Raw genomic sequence first — 19,063 nt, forward strand, 5'->3', positions numbered from 1 at the left:
TAGTAATATGAACAGTGGTGCCTAGATATACATCATTAGATTTTTCCTTATATGTAGAAGTTGAAAAGTTCATTTATTTGCATTGAAAAAGTCAATGTGCAACAGGCAAAAATGGAAAGGACTAAAATTAAGAACTTAAATGAAATTACTGCTGGGAATTTTCCCAGTTTTCTGACTTGATTAAACATAGGTAGATTTCCCATTCTGCAAAGGGTTTACCTTCAGTACAAGTGCTATATGTTTTCCAGCTTTCAACATATACTCAAATAAACAAAACTCAACATGGAGAGTGAACAGAACTCCTTAAGTCTTTACAAAAGGGTGATATTATATAAGCCTGAAATAGTGCACTGTCTTCCACCTCACACATAAGACCCTCAGGACAAACAACTAACTGAAGTGCAGCAGAAGTCTTTAGTATCAAAAAAACAAGACTGAAGTATTCTGTATTTTTTTCTGCAGGAGCAGTGTTCAAGCTCATCATGAAAGTTTTGCTTGAAGGGCAGCAACTTTTAAGCCAAGTGCTCTAGAAGAATCTAATACAAACCCCACTGAACTATGTCATAAGATATATTCCTCAACATTTTGCACACTGGACATAGGTCCTTATCTGCCAGTCTAATCCAACATTTACTACATTATCTATTTTAACATCCTTGTTATTCTTACAGCCTTCCCAAATTACTCAATAATAACCAGCTGAAAGTACTGTTCAGGCTGTCTGGTCATTTGCATGCCCTGCTAAGCTTTCTATGCAAGAGAATTGTTAGTGGATTTTTTCATCAGCATTTTTTGCATCCCTCAATGCAGCAATGAAAGAACTACTAAAAAAAAACCCAGTAAAATTCTGGGTGGAAGGTACAGCTGGAGGTCATCTGGTGCCACTCACAGATATGATAGGGACTTCAAGTTCTGGAAAGGGAAGGTGTATATGGGTGACCAAAGGGCTGTAAAATACCCATATTTGACAAGCTTCCTCACAATACAACTTCAACTGTGTCTTCAAGGAGTCTCAAGGTAGGCTAGCAGGTAAGTGGATGGTAAAATCAACAGATTATATAAAGAAATTCCCACTGTTCACAGAGCTGATACCCCAATGCTTGTGATTTTTAAATGTTTTAAGGTAAATATATTTTGAAAATTACTGGCTCGTGATGTTGATTTTCAGCCCTTAATGTCAGTTGCCAGCCATTTCTTATTTTCTTTCCTTCCCATACTGTTAAGCAAAAATATATCTGTTTAAACAAAAGCTTACTTAACATTTCTTCCTACCTTCCTTTGAAGAATAACACAGCTAACACAATGTATGTCATTACAAGAACACCTATATCATTAAAAAAGTGCAATGGAAGATAAGATATCACACTGGAAGGAAAAAAGATAAGTAGTTTCTTCCTTCCTTTATTTTTTACAGAAAAAGTGGAAGGCCTCTACTGCAAACAATCCTTTTACAGGATTAGTATGTCTGTGACAAACCTGAGTCAGTCAAAGCAAAATTCTATTTCAAAGTATGTAGCAAACGTAACTGGTTTCATTACCGATATCAACATAACTTTAAAATTCTCCAGTTTACAGAAAGGGAAAACATAAAAGACTTGAATTATGACTGCTAGACACCAAAATACAATTCCTTCATGAGATCAATGTGTCCACCAGAAACAGAACTCCAGCTGTCTTTGACAGGAATTGAAATATTTCTCATCATTCTAGGGTAAAGGTAGATTTTTCCTCATGTACCTATAAAATCCAGCATGCATCAGTTCAATATCAAGAGTAGCATCAACATTTTTTCTGCCCTGGATTTTATACAGCCTAAATATATCAGGATCACTTCACACTACTCACACAACCCTGATTAAAATGGTTTAAACATCAATAAGGTTGACAGTATCTTTTAAAAAAGATCACAGGGATCAGACTCCTTGAAGGGTTCCCATCTTCAAACTTTATTCAAAGTATTTTAGCTTCTCTATTTTCCAAACATATTAAGCATAATGCGATTACAAATATTCATTACTGATTTATGAAGGGAAAATCATGCTTAGCAAACTGATAGTGACCCACTGGTTCAGTGGATGAGGGGAGAACAGCAGTTGCTCTCTTGACATGACAAATTCTTTCAGTCTTCTAAAAAATCCTCACATTAATGAAATTCAGACTAAGCAAGTGGTCAGTGAAATAGACTAGAAAACTTGCTGAACTTCCAGGCTCTAAGAATTATGATCATCAGCATGATCACAGCACGTCACCAGGGGTGCACCCTTTGGTCAGTGTTCACTGACAGTCTGGACAATGCAAACAGGGCACCTTCAGCTCCTTTGCCTGCAATGCAAATCTGGGAAAGCGGCCAATATTGCTAACTGGCTGCACTGCCACTCAGAGGGACCTCAACAGACTAGAGAAACAGGCCAAGAAGCAGCTAAGAGAGTTCCAAGGGAAGTGTAAGGTACAGCACCTGAGGAGGATTTGCACTCGTACACTCTGGGAACTGACCAGCTGGAAAGCACCTCTGCAGAGAGCCACCTTGTGATCCTTGTGGAGAACATGCTGAACACAAAACAGCAAGTCATCTTTGCAAATCAGGTCAACAATACCCTTGACTGCAGCAGAAAGAGCACTGTCAATAAGCTAAGGGAGGTGAACCTTCCCCTCCATACTGGTCAGGCCACACCTGAAATCCTGGGTCCAGTTCTGGGCTCCTCATTTACATAGAAGCTCCTCATTTACTAGAAGAAGACCTGTAAAGGGCCAGGAAAATGATTAAGGAACTGAAGCATTTTTCATATGAAAGAGCTGGGACTGCTCAGCCTGGAGATAAGTTTCACATTTGGGATCTTACGTATATATGTCCCCAGTGAGGTAAAAGCAAACACTGAGCCAGAGTCTTCTCAGTAGTGTCAAGGAATAAGACAAGAGACAAAGGGCATGAACCGAAACACAGGAAATTCAATTTAAACATAAGACAAAAGCCCCACAGTTCATTCTAAAAATAATCAGGTAATGGCACAAGCTTCCCAGGAAGATCTTGGAGACTTCAGTCATGGAGATACTTGAAACCCATCTTAACACAGTCCTGGGCAACTTGCATTAGCTGTATCTGCTCTGACAGCAGAAAAGTTGGACCAGAATATCTCCAGATACCCCTTTCAATGCCAGCCATTCTGTAATTATATTCTACATTTACCTTCTGGACTAAAAAAAAAAAACAAACCCAAAACAAACAGTATTTTGTAAAAAAACCTCCAGCTACTGAAGATTGCAGTGTGATTTTCCTACACCTCACTCTGCACCAGACCAACCTACACAATAGTGATTTGGGTATTTATCCCATCCAGAAATGGGAAAGGTACAGGCAGAGGAAGAATGGCAGTACTCATGGTGCTGCTGGGTAGAGAAAATGTACATTTTGTAGTTCTGTTTTGCTGTTAAATATCCCTGTGATCCATTGGTTTTCTTATAGCTGTAGAAAATAAAAAGCAAGGAACTCTTGATAGATTACTTTCACTCTTACAAAAAAATTATTATGATTAAGATTCCTCTCAGGACACACTTTCTCGGGTTTTTAATATTGATCTACAACTTTCAGACTTTACTGCATGAGAATAAAAATTAACACAAGAAAACACTGTTAAGTTACTTGGAGGTACTACAGAAAGGCTTCATCACTATTGAATTAGAATATTAAGTAACCCTAACAGCATGTCCCAGAGCTGTTTTATGGATCTGTCCTCACTTGGTGTAGTGTTCAAATGCAGGAAGGCCAAATGCATCAAACTGTCAGTCTGGTCAATCAGGCAGCATTCTACATGAAACTTCTTGCCCACCTGGCAATTTTTCTTCTTAGCCTTAGCGATCCTTTCTTGCTCCCAAACTCCCAAAAGCTCTTTGTACCAAATCCACATAGCAACACTTGATGAACAGGCCTAGATTGGTGTAACTGCTTCCTTGACATGTTTTTATTTAGGAGGTACTTTCATTAACCAAATCACTACTCCTAAGTGAGCAAAACTTTTTTCATTCATTAAGCAAAACAATTCCTCAAGTATACTGAAAATAAAACCACTTACCATATGCTTCACAAACAGCTAATTTCTCAGAAGAAAAATTCAGGCAATTGTCAGTGGTAGTAATAGAGGACGTCTATGCCCCTCAGAAGCAGTTTTCCTTTTTTTAAGGGTTGTTCCTTCTACCCACACTGAGAACTGTGATCTACCTTCCAAAGAAGCATGCATTTGCAATTTAGTCATCTTGCTTGAAATGAACAGTTTCCATAAGCTATTTGATAGGATTCTTTTCTTCCTTCCAATTTCCACACAAGCTGTAACAGTACACAGCTGGGTCAACATAGCCAAGAACATACTTTGACCCACTGATTATAAGAACAGCTGCCAAGTTTAAGGCATATGAAGGAAACAAACAATTTAACTGAAGCTGGAAAATTGTCCTTTCGCTTCATACTTTAGGTTCAAGTAATTGTGCCCTAAACCCACAGCAATTGAAAGCTTCTACCATTTCTACTCTGGATTACAATTCTGCAGTAACAGATCTAGAAATCTGTGTCAAAACTTTTCTAATTGCAAATATTTAATTTTCAATAATGGAAAAAAGAAAATAAATCCAAGGTTTCATGAAAGCATTTTCAAAGATTCTACAAAAGGTGCTGAACTTTTCCATCAAAGCAAGAGTTTTAGTTAAGTGTCTCAGAAGATTACCTACACCAGTAAATATAATGATCACTTGGTGGTGGTGGTGGTGGCGGTGACTAAAAACCAACCAACCAACCAACAAATAATAAAGTGCTGCTCTAGCATTTGCTTTGATTTAGACCTTTTTGACTGTCAAACCTGCCTTTTATGAACTCTGTATTGTTAGGTAGCTTTCATAATGTAGAATATAACCATATATTACATTTCTATTCAAGAATAATAAATGAAATCATGCCATAATGCAGGCAGAGAAATACCTTCTTATAGTGAGACTTCATTTCACCTATAAAGCCATCAAGACCTTATCATTAACATACCTCAGTTTCTAGAGCAGCACAGGGGAAATATTGTCTTTTTTTCAACGTGCAACTGAGTTCTAATTTAGATGCATCCAGCTGTGCTGAAATGAAACTCATTTCAATAAGTAGTCAGAATTACAGCAGAAAGAAACTGGTTTTTTGCAAAGAAGCAAATGGAGTTACATTAAAAATTTGATGTGATTATCAACATGAAATTAAGTTCTGGACAAATTCTAAAGAGTCATGGCAGGAGATGTACAATAAACAGAACATGAGAAAAATACTTTTCTAAAGTCCACTGTTATGCTAGAGGTGAACTAATTTAAAAAGATGAGTAATGGCACTTGTCCAACAGTTATCCAACCTGAGACTAAGCTTTCCAGAGTAAGTACTACATAAAGCAACATGCAAACTCCCAGAAATACAAATGTCAGTACATAAATACAACACACTGGCACCCAAGGATCCCTTCAAATAACTGTTTAAAACCAGGTTTTATGAAAATAGAGTGGCTCAAAGTTTTCCGACATAGTTTCTTACTCAAAAAAAATAGATGCTTCAATATTTGACAATAATATTTTGATTTTGATGAGCTTTCTCAGATCAAAGAAATCTGCCTATGTCCTTACCACCAGCTGTGGAATGCAGATTTCCAGTCACTCCAGCCACCATGAGAGATTGCATTCCTCACATCTGGAAGAAGAAGCTTCAGATGAACATTTAAGCTCCTAACGACACATAGGTGGTTATAGAACCATAGAACCCAGTAATTTGGGAGCTTAGTTTTTAGGGCTTCTAGTTTGTCATTCTTTAGGGCTTCTTGTTATTCTGTTTTGTGAGTCCTAATACATTTCATTGCTCTTCTGGGAAAGAAGACTTTGTTTTCTCTTATATAAAGTATTTAAAAAGTAAAATGAAACATTGTCCTTTTTGAAGACAGTGTGAATTTAGCCCTTTGTTTTGAACTGGGAATACTTAAAATACTTTATTCAAGTAGAAACAGGTCTCAGTCAAGCTTAGGACAATCAGATAATAAGCAGAGAAGCTTCATTTCAGGAAAGGTTAGTCACATTAGAGGCAGGACAGACTTTTCTCCTAAAGGCACACTGACACAGGCACAAAAAGCTACAGATGAGTTAGCAACAGCAGAACTAATTGAAGCTGCTTTATGAGAGTTGTGCAAAAATACAGCAGAAAAATCTTTCAGGCATTACCAAGATGAGGTCAAAGAAAACTGACAGACATAAAAGGCATGTTCCCTGTTAAGCAAGACTGGGTCATAAACATTCAGTTCATCCAAGGATAAACAAGGTCACAGAAGATAGATAGCAAAGATAGAACACAGTAATGAAAGTATTAAAAACCAACAGAAAACATGAGATTGAGGTTGCTGATAAATTTGAAGATTCAGGAGAAGGACGCCTGCTTAGTTATAATTACCAGTTAGTTAATATCTGAAATAATGCACTATTGATGAGACATTTTATTTTACAAATATTTATGGATCCCAGTTTGCTCCCTGCCATGTAAGATAGAAAAGAAATCATAAATTTGTTTAAAAAGTGCAAGTTATACAAGAAAATAAAGCCTCTTCCATTTCTTTCTCAGCAGTTCCATGTTCTCAGCTCACCAGACTTTTGCGCTCTGGGACTTGTTCACACTAGAAAAAAGGGGAACATTTCAACTAATTAGGAAACATTTGAACTGGGGTACAGACTTTCAACCATTTGCCTGCCAACTTGTGTTAAAATGACAAGTTTCCTACTTTTCACTAGGAAATTACCTTCTATTGAAATCACTGCATGAAAATTTACTGAGAGCGGAAAGGCCATGCAGGTGGCTGCCACTGTCTCTACTTGTTTTCAGATTCTGCTGTATTTTCATTACCACCAATGTCAGCAGCTGACACAATCCTGACCCAGAAATAAGTTACTAATAGCATTAAAACTCACTCTGTCTTTAACAGATACATTTTTCAAGTAGGGCATTTTCAGGATCATCATCACAAACAAGTACCCATTTGGGAGAGTGCACCCAGGGGAAGTAAGTCTCATGACACCACTGATCCCAGGTTTCTTTAAAGCCTCTTCCTCCTAATTAGTGCTGAAGAATTCTGTATTAGCTTCCACTAGATTAATCTTTTGCATGTAATTATGAAGGTACACATCCTAGAAAAATAGAGTATTTTTGTGTAGGCTATCAAACTTATAAATCACAGCTTTCTTGGTGACACATCTGATGTTGAAAATCTATAAAGATTTAAGTATTGTAACTTATATCAATGTATGTTCTGTTCCTTTGTGCTCTGAAGATAAAGAACTGTAGAGATGCCACTTCTGTTTTGAACATTAAAGCTTAGGTAAGACTTAATTACAGAAGAAATTAAGGTGTGCTGTATCTTGGTACGGAGATGTGGTACTACACTTAAATCAGTACAGTGATATTCAAAAACCTGGAAACATGTGGCTGCTGCAAGGTGCAGCAAATTAATATTGCTGGAATTAAGCTAAGAGAAACCTACTGAACAGACTTGCCAGGTGTACTACATATGAAATTACAAAATAGTCAACACTCCTAGCACATGACTCGCACCAATAAATCTCATGGTAAATACAGCTTTCCTACAGTGATACCCTAATTCTAATAAAAAGTTCCTGACACAAGCACCTTTATGGCTAGAGTATAAGTTCTAAATAGTGATGTTAATAGAGTGAGAGCAAAATGCCTTAATTTCTCTATCCAAAGACAATTCTGAAGATTGCTCGCTTGCAGAGAAATCTGACTCATCAAAACTAATCCATCACATGCAAACAAAGGTCTGCTTGAGACAGCAGACTCAGCATTATACTCTTTGTTTTTACACACATGTAATTTTACCTGTTGGTTTAAATAATTTTATGGAATTCATACAAGCAGGTTTTGAAACATCATTTATAAAGCTTTTTCATTAAAAAATGGCTCACTCCCTAAAGTATTTGGAAGTTGCTCATGCTCCAAATTTAAAGACTACTGGTCAGCTACAATGACTACGCTTAGTAGTCATCAGCAAGTAAAACCTCAAATTATTTCCCACTCTAAGTAGGAGGAAAATAGTTGGGTTTGATCTGATCAATATCGAATCTTAAAGAAAAGCAGCAGATAACTCAAAATTAGTATCTCCAAAGTTATTCACCTGTCTTCTAAGAGATACTCCTATTTGAGAAAGGGATACTCTATATCCTTAACTCTCCAATACACATTCTAAGCAGCATATTAAGGTAAAACTGTCTTGAAGCCTACCATGCTTCTGAAACAGATGGGCATACTAAGCATCTTCTGCAGTTTCCTTGTGTTCTAGTGAAGACATAAATGTCAGACTTAAGCAATCTGATTCATTTTGAAGACTACCAAGTTCTTTCAAATAACAGCAAAGAACTGATTGGGCACAGTTGGGCAGGCTACCTACAGGCCTCTGCAAGTTCTCTCCTTTTAAGAAGCACATGAGGCAGACAGGATTTTCTCAGGAGTGTAGACATTTAAGTTCCAGGAAGGGGGCTAGGTTCTGCAGACTTGGAGAGTGGGTAGAGCAACAGGTGCAGAGTCCTTCATAGGCTCAGTGTCACATGTGAAGTACCTTCTCATCCCATCCAATTCACACTACTCTTTTATAATGGTGGCATCACCAGCTCATGTCAGTCCATGCATTACAGAGCAACTTTAGCTGCTCAGATGGCACATACAGTGCTCTGCATAAACTACATTTCAATGTACTATTCAGTCTGAGTCGAATCTTTAAAACTGTTCCTGCTTTTCAGGCAGACCTCTGTCTAAAGCAACTCCACAATTCTGTACCTGATGCTATTTCAGATTAAATAGGAGGACTAAAAACTATGCACACATCTTTTTGTACAACTCAGGAATATGCTACCCAAACTGAAGGGATATTGATATGACTGTTTCTGCAGTGCTTCTGACTTACCTTAATCATGGAGTGACATACAGAACTCCTGGCTCACCTGGCTGGATCGCTGTGATAAAAGCTGAAGTTATTGTGTACAACTAAGCTTTCTATATACAACTTCAGCAGGCCAGGATTAGACACTAGATATTTATACACCTTTACAAACTGCAGAGCTATTATGTACCATCTAATATTATAACCCGAATCCTGAAAAGTAGTTATTTCCATGAAAAATATCTTACTCATCCAGCTCCATGAATAGCCTAGTAGTTAGGCCAAGCTATGTAGTGTTTGAATTAGTTTCTATGACTTTGGTGTGTAACTGAAATGGTGTTTCTATCAAGTCCCCTGCAGGGAGACCGTGCTTAAAGATATATTACTGCACTACAACTCTTCTCCTATGGGACACCTCTCTGAAAAAATTCTGCAGGCTCCAATAACAACTGTATTTCTACATGTAGCTATACACGAAAAAGGTCAGTACAATTGGAACACAGTATCCTTAAAGATCCTTTTTGTAGTTCTGCTGGCTACACTATTGCTGATACAGGCCATTGGCCTTATTGTAAGTGAATTATTCTCAGGATTGAAATAATTTCATGTCTTGTCTTAAGAATGCTGCATTAAAAAGGGCCATGCAGAAAAATATCATTAGAAATACCCAAAGCATAATAAACTGGTTCTCAGAGGTCAGATATTCAGGGACTGGACATAGTGTAATGATGTCAATAAGACTCATTGGTCTAGCAAAAATGCAGCATAAATTCTGTTTAAGTGCTTCTAGTTCTGTGTTAGCTTGTGTGAAGCTAAGTCAGTTCTCTGGGTGCATCTGAAAGCTAACATAAGGCTAGAAGAGGCTTATGACCATCAGTCTCAAAAGCATGTGTATTTTCATTCAATCATCTCAATTCAAAAAATCTTTATTCATGTTTTCATACCTTCTGGGTAAACCATTACACTGCATAAAAAAGAGTTTCTCCCCATCCACCCCTTTTCACAAAATATGAATAGACCAAAACGGAATCCTGAATGCAAGCCAGTTCCCACAATTTCTGATGCTAGCTCAGGTCTGTTCAGGGGAATAGTTTAATAGAAGCTCAAGAATATCAGTTTACTTCAGCACACAGTGTCTTCTGTCCTGGAATCTGTGTATTCATTAGCTCTCCACCTTTGCAACATATTACATAGCTACTTAATGTAATCTGAATCCTCCAATTCACAATGAATTGAAAGCAGCAAATTCTTTTCAGCCTCAGCTTTCCAATATGATCTTTCTCATTTAATAGGAAACTGCAAAATATTATTTCTGTTGAGTCTTTTAAGGTGAGATACTATAGAAAATAAAAGTAGTTACAACTACCCTAATTTAAAATGGCAAGTGTAAAATTTTCGGCTGTTCAAAAAAATCTCAGAGCAACAGCTGTGTTAAAGCCTAAGTACTAAAAGAATTTTTTTTTTAAAGGAAAATTGAGCTACTGACAACTGTTTAAAATATTAAGCATTACAACCCAGTAGGTACACACTAATTGATATTTTTTGGAGTTCTAATCACTGATACCCGTAAGCTTCAGCCATTCATATATTTCTGCATTTCTGGTCAATAATCTTAATCAGTTTTACAGGACATTAAGGGTGTGTTTACATCACTTCAACTCATTTGCAGGATGCAAAAGTCATTTATTGTAGGTAAAACCTTTTCTATTAGGCCTTCAGTAGAAGTTCCTCCCTGCTGAGTTCTCACAATTGTAAACCAGCTTTTTGGGGCACACCTTCATTCATGGGTCAAGATACTCTCCTATCATCCTAGGAAACACTTCACTAATAGTTCCAGGTACCAGCTCAAGATGTTTTCTAATTTTAGTTCTAGGGGCTCAAATTCTTCTTTATACACTGTGAATTAAGACCAAGCTCAGTGCCCTGAATATAATGGCATTAGAGCAAAGACTAGGGTGTTTAGTTCTAAGTAACAAAGACCACTGTACAATTTTAATCCTAAATGGTTTTAGGTCCAAAGTTCTGTGCAGGAGGTAGAACTGAGTTCTCTGTTGTTCTACAGCATTATTCCAATCAAATCTGTCACCTAATGTGACCTCACAGGATCCTTGAATAGGTAGTTTAGGGTAACTGGCTAACATGCATTTCTTCTTCCATCAGAAAAACTGAGCATTACATCCATATTAATTGTTTTTGACTGTATTTTCTAAGCAAAACTAGCTAATTCTAGTTAAATCATTGTACACGTACATAGTATATTCTACTTCCTTTATGTTCTGATCTAGCATCTTGGCCACATTCTTCACTGAAGACAAGCAAGCATTATCCTGAGTGCGTCAAACAAGATGCACAAGTGCAAAAACACTACACCAAAAGCTACGCTGACATTAGGAAAGGGCAAGAACTTAAAATTCCAGTGCACAGATCACATGTAGCTATGGTGCTCTAAATAAAATGTATATTTATGATCTCCATGTTTATGAATACCATACTGCATTACTCTGATGTTGTTATATATAACAGTATGGCTGAGAAGACATGACGTCGTTACTTAATTTTGTCAGCCTGTACTTCACAGCAACTGGTAGGTAATGGCCCTCAGACACAGATGATTTCTACATTTTTGAACATAGCATAAGGAAAAAAATATCTTCTGGAGAAATGAAAAATAAACAATATCTTCTGGGGAAATATAAAATAAGCAATAAAAAATCTGGTTATTAGAATACTTCCGAAAATAATTTTCCATTAATTTGACAAGATGCGATTATATTCATTGTACAGCAAATGAACTATAAAATGTATTACGATTATATGGTATAAGTTCAATCTGTTTTACCTTTTCTCAGCAATACTGCAAGGATTGTGGCTACTTCAGTAAAACACACTTCAGTTGTTTCAAGAGCATGAGCTAATAAAGCAAGCTAACTCAAATGACATTTCCTCATTTTAGTGGAGATTGGCAAGAATTTTCTTGTTGCAGAGCATTGAGGTGTATATAGAAGGACTACACACCTTCTCCCCCACCAGCCCTCCCCCCTCTAGTATAAACAGCAGGTTTTTTTCCCCAGGTTATGGCAACACCTCATTTCACACTTGAGTCATTCCCCACATCACTTATAGCTCAGAATAAACTCATCAATTTTCACATGGGAAAATTAAAAGCACTGCTACACCATTCATCAAGAACACCATTCATTCACTGCCCCTCCCAAATACACCTTTACCTAAACACTCTAACTGAGCAAAGTGATCCAACAATTGAGAAATATTTTTAAAATCCCTAGACACAGATAATTTTCTGACCAATACTGGCAAGATTCCTCATAGTTTTACCTCAAGTAGAACACAGCAATTGCATGGAATACTAAAGCAGTTTTGCTTTTCTAGATTTCAGATTATTAAATCTAAATTTTCATGATGCATCTAATTTTTCATCTGTACAGTGGATAGCGATATTAATATTTCTACATTATTCCTACTAGTTATTCCATACACTAATCTTGAAGATTAATTCCTTGATATTTAAATGCTCTTTTGATACCTACAGCACTACAGAGTCACTACTGCCAAATACAAACAGGATTTTATGAAAGGACTCCCTGAAGCACTAGAACTCTAAGTCTACATAAATATTATTCAAATAGTTTTATGAAGTTTTTAGTGTGTTTCACAGACTTTCTGGCAAGGACTTCAAACCTCTGCTTCCCCATGTCCGTTGCTGAGAAACACAGGGCCCAGTTTTCAAGCTGTTACAGCACAGTTGCAAGCACTACCTTTATATAAAACCAGCTTGGCATAGCTTGTGTGTCATACCCGTCAGGCTTGCAAGCAAACACATTTCTACAGAAAGAGAACATGTGTTCAATATCCAAATAAGTACACACAAAATGCCTTTATGTCTATAAAAAACACTGCCTGTTTTTAAGTCTAGCAAGCACAAAAAATTAAAATGTAAATTTTATTAAAATCTGGCCTTACTTAAACTGAGGCAATGTATTTCTCTGATAGCCCTGAGGCACTGATGATTATGTCAACTTATCCCGCACTGCTCTGCCTAAAGATTGACCTTCCCCTCCTAACTAGTAATAGTTAAATTACTTAAAGACTATATATTTTCAAGGAAGGCATTTAATGGAAACAGTCTATCCAATAGCTGCCTACTCAAACAGCTAAAATCCAATAAATATTAAGAGAACAAAATAACTATCTGGTAGTTCTTAATTAGCTATTTTGAATTTGATTACACAGAGACTTGCTAGTATTTCTTTAAGGTGGTATTCTAGTTTATTAATTTTAAGTAATTGACATTATAAACTGACTTTAATCTCTGATGCATCAGCTTAGATGTGCATATATCAAGATATGAATGATAATTAGTTTGAAGGTCTACACAAGTAAGAAAACATATGGAAATCTAAAAAGTCTCACTTTACAGAACTATGATTACCTAGTGTGTGATATGCTCTTAAGTCTGAATTTTATCTTTTATTATCTATATTGACAAGTATCCCTCAATAACACAAATTACATGTTTTTTTGTGGTAGATGTACCATCTTGGTTCACTCACTCCAGGCTAGTTCTAGCATGATCCTGTGAAGTATTTCCACCCTAAGTGCAGTGTTGATAACAGAACCATGGCATTCCATATTTTACAGATCCATCTTGTCTAACTACATTATTTGTTAATGGAAACACCTGAAGTTACTCCAAAAATTATTTTTTATGTGCCATTAATAGAGGGACCTTAAATTTGCATTGATATTAACTAGAGCTATAAATAAACATTGTTGATCTTAGTATTTGCAGATGAAATAAGAACAGCTGCCTTGACTTTCTTTTCTAATGGAGTATCTTAATAAGGCTCTAATAAAGACATTCCCGTGCTTCCTACCTCTCCCTCCATGACTGCAGTATTATGGTTCTTCTTCTTCTTGTAGATCTATGGGAAAAGGAGTCCCTATTTGTGCCCAGTTATCACACTGAAACAGCCTATGAACTGAAGAAGCTGTATCTAGAAAGACACATTTGTAAGATGGTTGTGAAACAATCACTTATTGTGGAGTCTCCTCCACAAAACTAGTAAAACTTAGTGCCTGAGCTCACCTCTAGTCCATTAGTCTCTGCAACTTTTCTGGAACTAACTTCCCATGAGCCTTGTCCCCTTGCAAAGAAAAAACATTTGAAGATAAATACAATTACAAAAAATAAGTGCATCAACTTTTCTAAGTGGTACTGGCTGGTACTTTTGTTTATTTTATCCCATTTGTTCTTTTAAATAACTCATCTTCACCCTTACCCCACTCACTCCAGGAAATCAGTTTTCGGGCTCATGCAAACCTTTTCTTAACGTTTATTTAAGATCAGGTTTTCCCTTTTGCAGTGCCAAAGGCATGTGGTCCTTAGAAAAAGTTGAACATTAAAAAAAAAGTTTAAATTTATTTAAAGTTAATGCTTTTCTTTCACATAAAGATGCAGTTCAAAGTTACTTAACCCCAAGACATTTTCCTCCCAGCACTGCTTTTATGAAGTGTAAATCATTGATGACTTTTTTTAGCTTGGCACAAAAAAAAGTGCTAAGAACTTGCCCAGTTCTCCTGCTATCTGAATATATATATATAGTCATATATATACATATATATGAAACAGAAATACTCCAAACAGCTCCAGAAGAGCTGGAAAAACAGAGACTTTTTTTTCTTTCCACTTAAAGATGTCTGAAGGAAAGGAATCGAACATCTAGGTTGCACTATCTACATAGTCTAATTCTTAGATATAACTTATTTGAAGTCCTGTCTATATCTAACTCTTCCTACCTTTTAATTATTACAATGACAAGTTCTTTTTTTTTCTGTAGAGAATCCACAAATATGTGGAAAGAACAAAGTATTTAAACATGAGGAAATGGATAGGCATCAAAAGTAAAGCAGGGTAACAAAAACGTTTGATCAGTATTGATTGGGAGATAAATAAAATTGTCTGTTTAGCAGTTCAGCCGAGAACACACTATCTATAGACTGTATAGCTGTATTAAAGAGTATACTTTAGTTCATTTGGAAGCCTTTAAAAGAAAGTATAGCATCTGCAACTGAAAATCTATCATAATGATTGGTGAGTTTTTCACATATAAAATGTTTGACCAGTAACACAAGGTATAACCTGTATCTACTGAACTTCAGACATGCCAGTGCTTTGGTAAGAATATGGAGTAGTTCAAGTTGAGAAAATTACAGACACAAGCAGTTAACAAATTTGTCCCTGCATATCATATCATATCATATCATATCATATCATATCATATCAATCATATCATGTTATAAACTTAAATGAGCTTTGAAGATGCAATCCTAGCAAGTTAGCAAAGATCAGAACTCTGATTGGTCCCTGTAATTTCAGAACAGGCCATCAGTTTTTGTATTATACACACTACCCACATGTGGCACACATGGACTGACGACATAATTAACCATATGTCACATTTTATTTATAACCTCTCACTTAAATACAATTGTTGCTACTTTCCAATATCACAACAACAGAACTATCAGAACAAGAAATGCCATCCTCAGTTTAGAAGTACCATAGTTATTCAAATACACTACACTTATCTGTGCTGATAGATGGATGCTACAGACAGAAGACAAAAGATGACATTCACGGGAAGAAAAAAAACCCTATAGAGCTTCTGGTCAATTAAATTTCCCTAGATCTTTAGCTTCAGTTTACTGAATTTTCTTTTAAGTTGTCCTGAAACAAGCAAAAATATTCAACATACTAATACCCGCTTGTTTTTTATAACTCTTAACAACAATACTATGATAGCCCTCGTGTCCCTACTCAGTGTTGCCATCGAGCATATTTCAAGCAGTCTACTTCCACCAAACTTCCATTTCCATTACTGTAATCCTCTGCATAATCATGGTCTGACTCAGTTATTAGTCTCTGGGTTCCAGTCTCTTTCACCATTCCTTAAATATGCTCATGTAGATCATCAATAAGATATACCTTGCCACCCCAGCAGCAGTTTCTTTTCAATTCTGATTACTTATTTAATGCTGCTTGTTTCACAGCAATACACAAAACCAATTTATAGAAGCAGCAAAGTACTTCTGTAATTAGCCATCTTTTCCAATTTATTTTAAATTTCGAGATATAAAATATTCAATGGATATCAATTACCAATACAAGCAATTTAGCCACATTAAAAAATGTAATGTAAACTTTCTTGAAATACATGATTTAACCTAATGCATCAATAGTATAGCAGTCCCAATAATTCTGTTTTGAAAGAAACATTCAATTATAATGAAAATATGAATACCTTGAGATGAGAACACTCCAGCAAAAAAGGGTTGCACTCTGCTTGCCAGATAATGTGCAGGGTTATAATACAGAATATGCCTGTACCCTTCCAGTGCTGCCCTTTCTCCTCTAACCTGCATGGCAGCCTTTACTGCCCCATAAGGCATGTACAACATATGTGTTGCATCCATGCACAGTGAAGAAGCATAATCAAATCTGTTACTTGTTAGGAAGCATCAAACCTTTACCTCCTTGCCCATCTGACAGGATGGCTGCTGAGCTCACTACTCACACCTTAACCTTCAGCAGGGCTCATTTATTTCCCAGGAGAAACATTCAGAAAACTGACAGTTACAGGAACAGTAGCAGGTTAGCAGAGCTTGCTTGGGGGAGGGGAAATTCCAAACCAAGAAAAGCTTCTCAAAAAAGGTTAATAGCTTTCCAAGCTTACATAGACTAAATGTAGACTAAACAAGGACAAGCCTAATAAAATTAATTGCTTCACAATAGCAAGCTTTGTGTTTATATTCCGAAAATACTGTAAGCTCTATCTGCTTAAAACAATATTGAATGGTCAGGTGGTTTGCAGTTTTAAAGCATGTTAGCATAATCAGCCTTAAATTAAAACAGATGGGAATGACAGATATGTTAACGTTATTAAAGACCTCTAAAGGATAGAGTTAAATAAGGTTACCTAATCCATCTTAGAAGGGTATTATGAATTGCATCACTTAAACAAGAATAGCATTCTTGTATCTATTTTTGATTTTACAAGACTAAATGAAATTACCAACACAATGTAACCAATGGCATGCACATAATATGTGCCTAGTAGTCTCACTTTTTTAGAGAAAAACCAGGATATTTCCTGAAATTGAAAGGCTTTCATGCAGATCTTTTAACGATAAAAATGATTATTCTCCTGATGTTGCAGTACATAGTGAATGCTTACCAATGAGCATAATATAGCAGCATATTAAAAATCAGCATATTGTATCTATTTAGGGAGAATGAGAATTCTACTACTAAAACCCTCAAATATTGTGGTACAGACTTCTCAGATGTTCTTTTAAACAAAATCCAAAAACTCCCAAGCCCTTCAAAGCTTACTACACATTGTTATTGTCACCTCTGCAAAGTGTGTAATACAAATGTAAGTTAACAATCTTGTCTTCATACATGCAACAGTTATTAACACGCTTTTAAGGGCATGTTCTTGGTACCATAGCTATGATGAAAACGTCCGTGGTATCTCACTGTTTGGCACACGCAGGTGGAGTGGGAACCTCGCCTCAAGCTTCCACTCCTGTACCAATACCGTGTTTTCTTCCTGTGAAACATTTTTCAGCTCAGTAAAGAGTTTTCAACAAGAAGTCAAATTAGCTTAAAGACTTCTAGTTGTATACAAATGAAGTGGGAAACATGGTTAAGAGCCTAGTCACATCAGAGGGAGAAAAACCTCAACTCACGCTCAGGAGGTAAATTCTTAGCATGAGGCCATCTTGTAAAGGCGCCTTTATGCACCTTCCCCGTGGTTTAGAAACCCAACCAGGAAGTAGTGTTAAACGTGCTTTCTGAGGAGAGATGCCAGAACAAGCTTCCAGGCAGAGAAAGGATTTATGAATCCTGTTTGGGTTTTGGTATGAATAGGTGTTAATATGCTGAGACTTGTCAAAGCTACAATGCTATCTCGGTATGTATAAAAGCCATACAATATCCCTTTTTAACCCTCCCCCCCTCCACTTTACAATCCCCAGACTAACAAACCCCAGTTCCCAAGGTTAACTGAAGATTGAGTAACAGCTCTGGCTCCCAGAATCACTTTTCTGAATTTAGATGCCTATACTGAAGTAAATCCCATTTTGCAACCATCTTGCAAATTATTTTCAAGGATTTCCAACATAAAGCTGAAAGGTACATGGACAGTTTAATCCAGCTGGAGCAACTAACATCTAAAGTTCTGTCCCCGTAAACTTTAAATTTTGAAAGTACAACTGAGGCTTTTCAAAATCTTTCAATGTCTGTATTTTTGAAAGTGAATGACCCAACACCTATTTTTAATATACGATTTGCTAATAATTTCGACATCTTTACTACTTTTGCTGCTCCAGAAAATCTAAAGTGACCAGGAATCAACTTGTCTACTTCACAGCCTTTGTAAGACTAAACAAAGCATTTTATTCAGCTACAAAATTACATTCAACTATTTAAAGAGAGCTACATAATTGAAGATTTCCTTGTGCATTTATGTATAACAGAGCTGTGCTAGGTCACCTGTCACCTATTGAAATGTTTGGCTACATTTGTCCAGCTGCAGGGCGCTGACAATATCTGGGCACATTCTAACCATCCACCAGGATTTAAAGTAACTGAACTGAAATCTAACAGCAGTATAATTCACTTAGGCTAAATTCAATCAGCACTAGAAGGAAAGGGGGATTAGAATTAGCATTCTAAATCTGTGTTTGGTAGATCACATATACACTTTCATTTCTATTCAGTAGAGAAAGTTGCAGTGGAGAATATGAATTGGACTCTTTGCCAGTGATAAAACACATAATTCGAAGGCAAGTACATTAAATGAAATTAAAATGCTTAGCTCAGATAACATCAGCATCTATAGAACCAGAAGAAAATTTAGACTCATTAGTCTCATTACAGAGATCAAACATCAAGACAAAAGAAGAGCTTTATCTATAAAAGCCCTCCAATAAACATCAATATAGAAAGAACATGTATATTAATCTCAGTACGACCGCTATTTTTCACTATTCTACTTAAAGTTGTTTTTCAAGCAGTTTCATATATGGTAGAAGTTTTG

The 19,063-nt window shown here is 36.4% G+C and overlaps 1 protein-coding gene across 1 annotated transcript in view; it reads right to left on the reverse strand.

The window, feature by feature from the left end:
• The window catches only part of SORBS2 (sorbin and SH3 domain containing 2), a 198,610-nt gene extending 182,063 nt beyond the window's left edge, over window positions 1–16,547 (reverse strand). The window contains exon 1 of the mRNA XM_039550401.1: window positions 16,262–16,547. The gene's annotated coding sequence lies outside the window, so the exon portion shown is untranslated. The remainder of the gene's footprint in view (window positions 1–16,261) is intronic.
• Window positions 16,548–19,063: the final 2,516 nt, after the last annotated feature.

Source organism: Corvus cornix, chromosome 4 (assembly GCF_000738735.6).
Source record: "Corvus cornix cornix isolate S_Up_H32 chromosome 4, ASM73873v5, whole genome shotgun sequence".
Taxonomy (NCBI): Eukaryota; Metazoa; Chordata; class Aves; order Passeriformes; family Corvidae; genus Corvus; species Corvus cornix.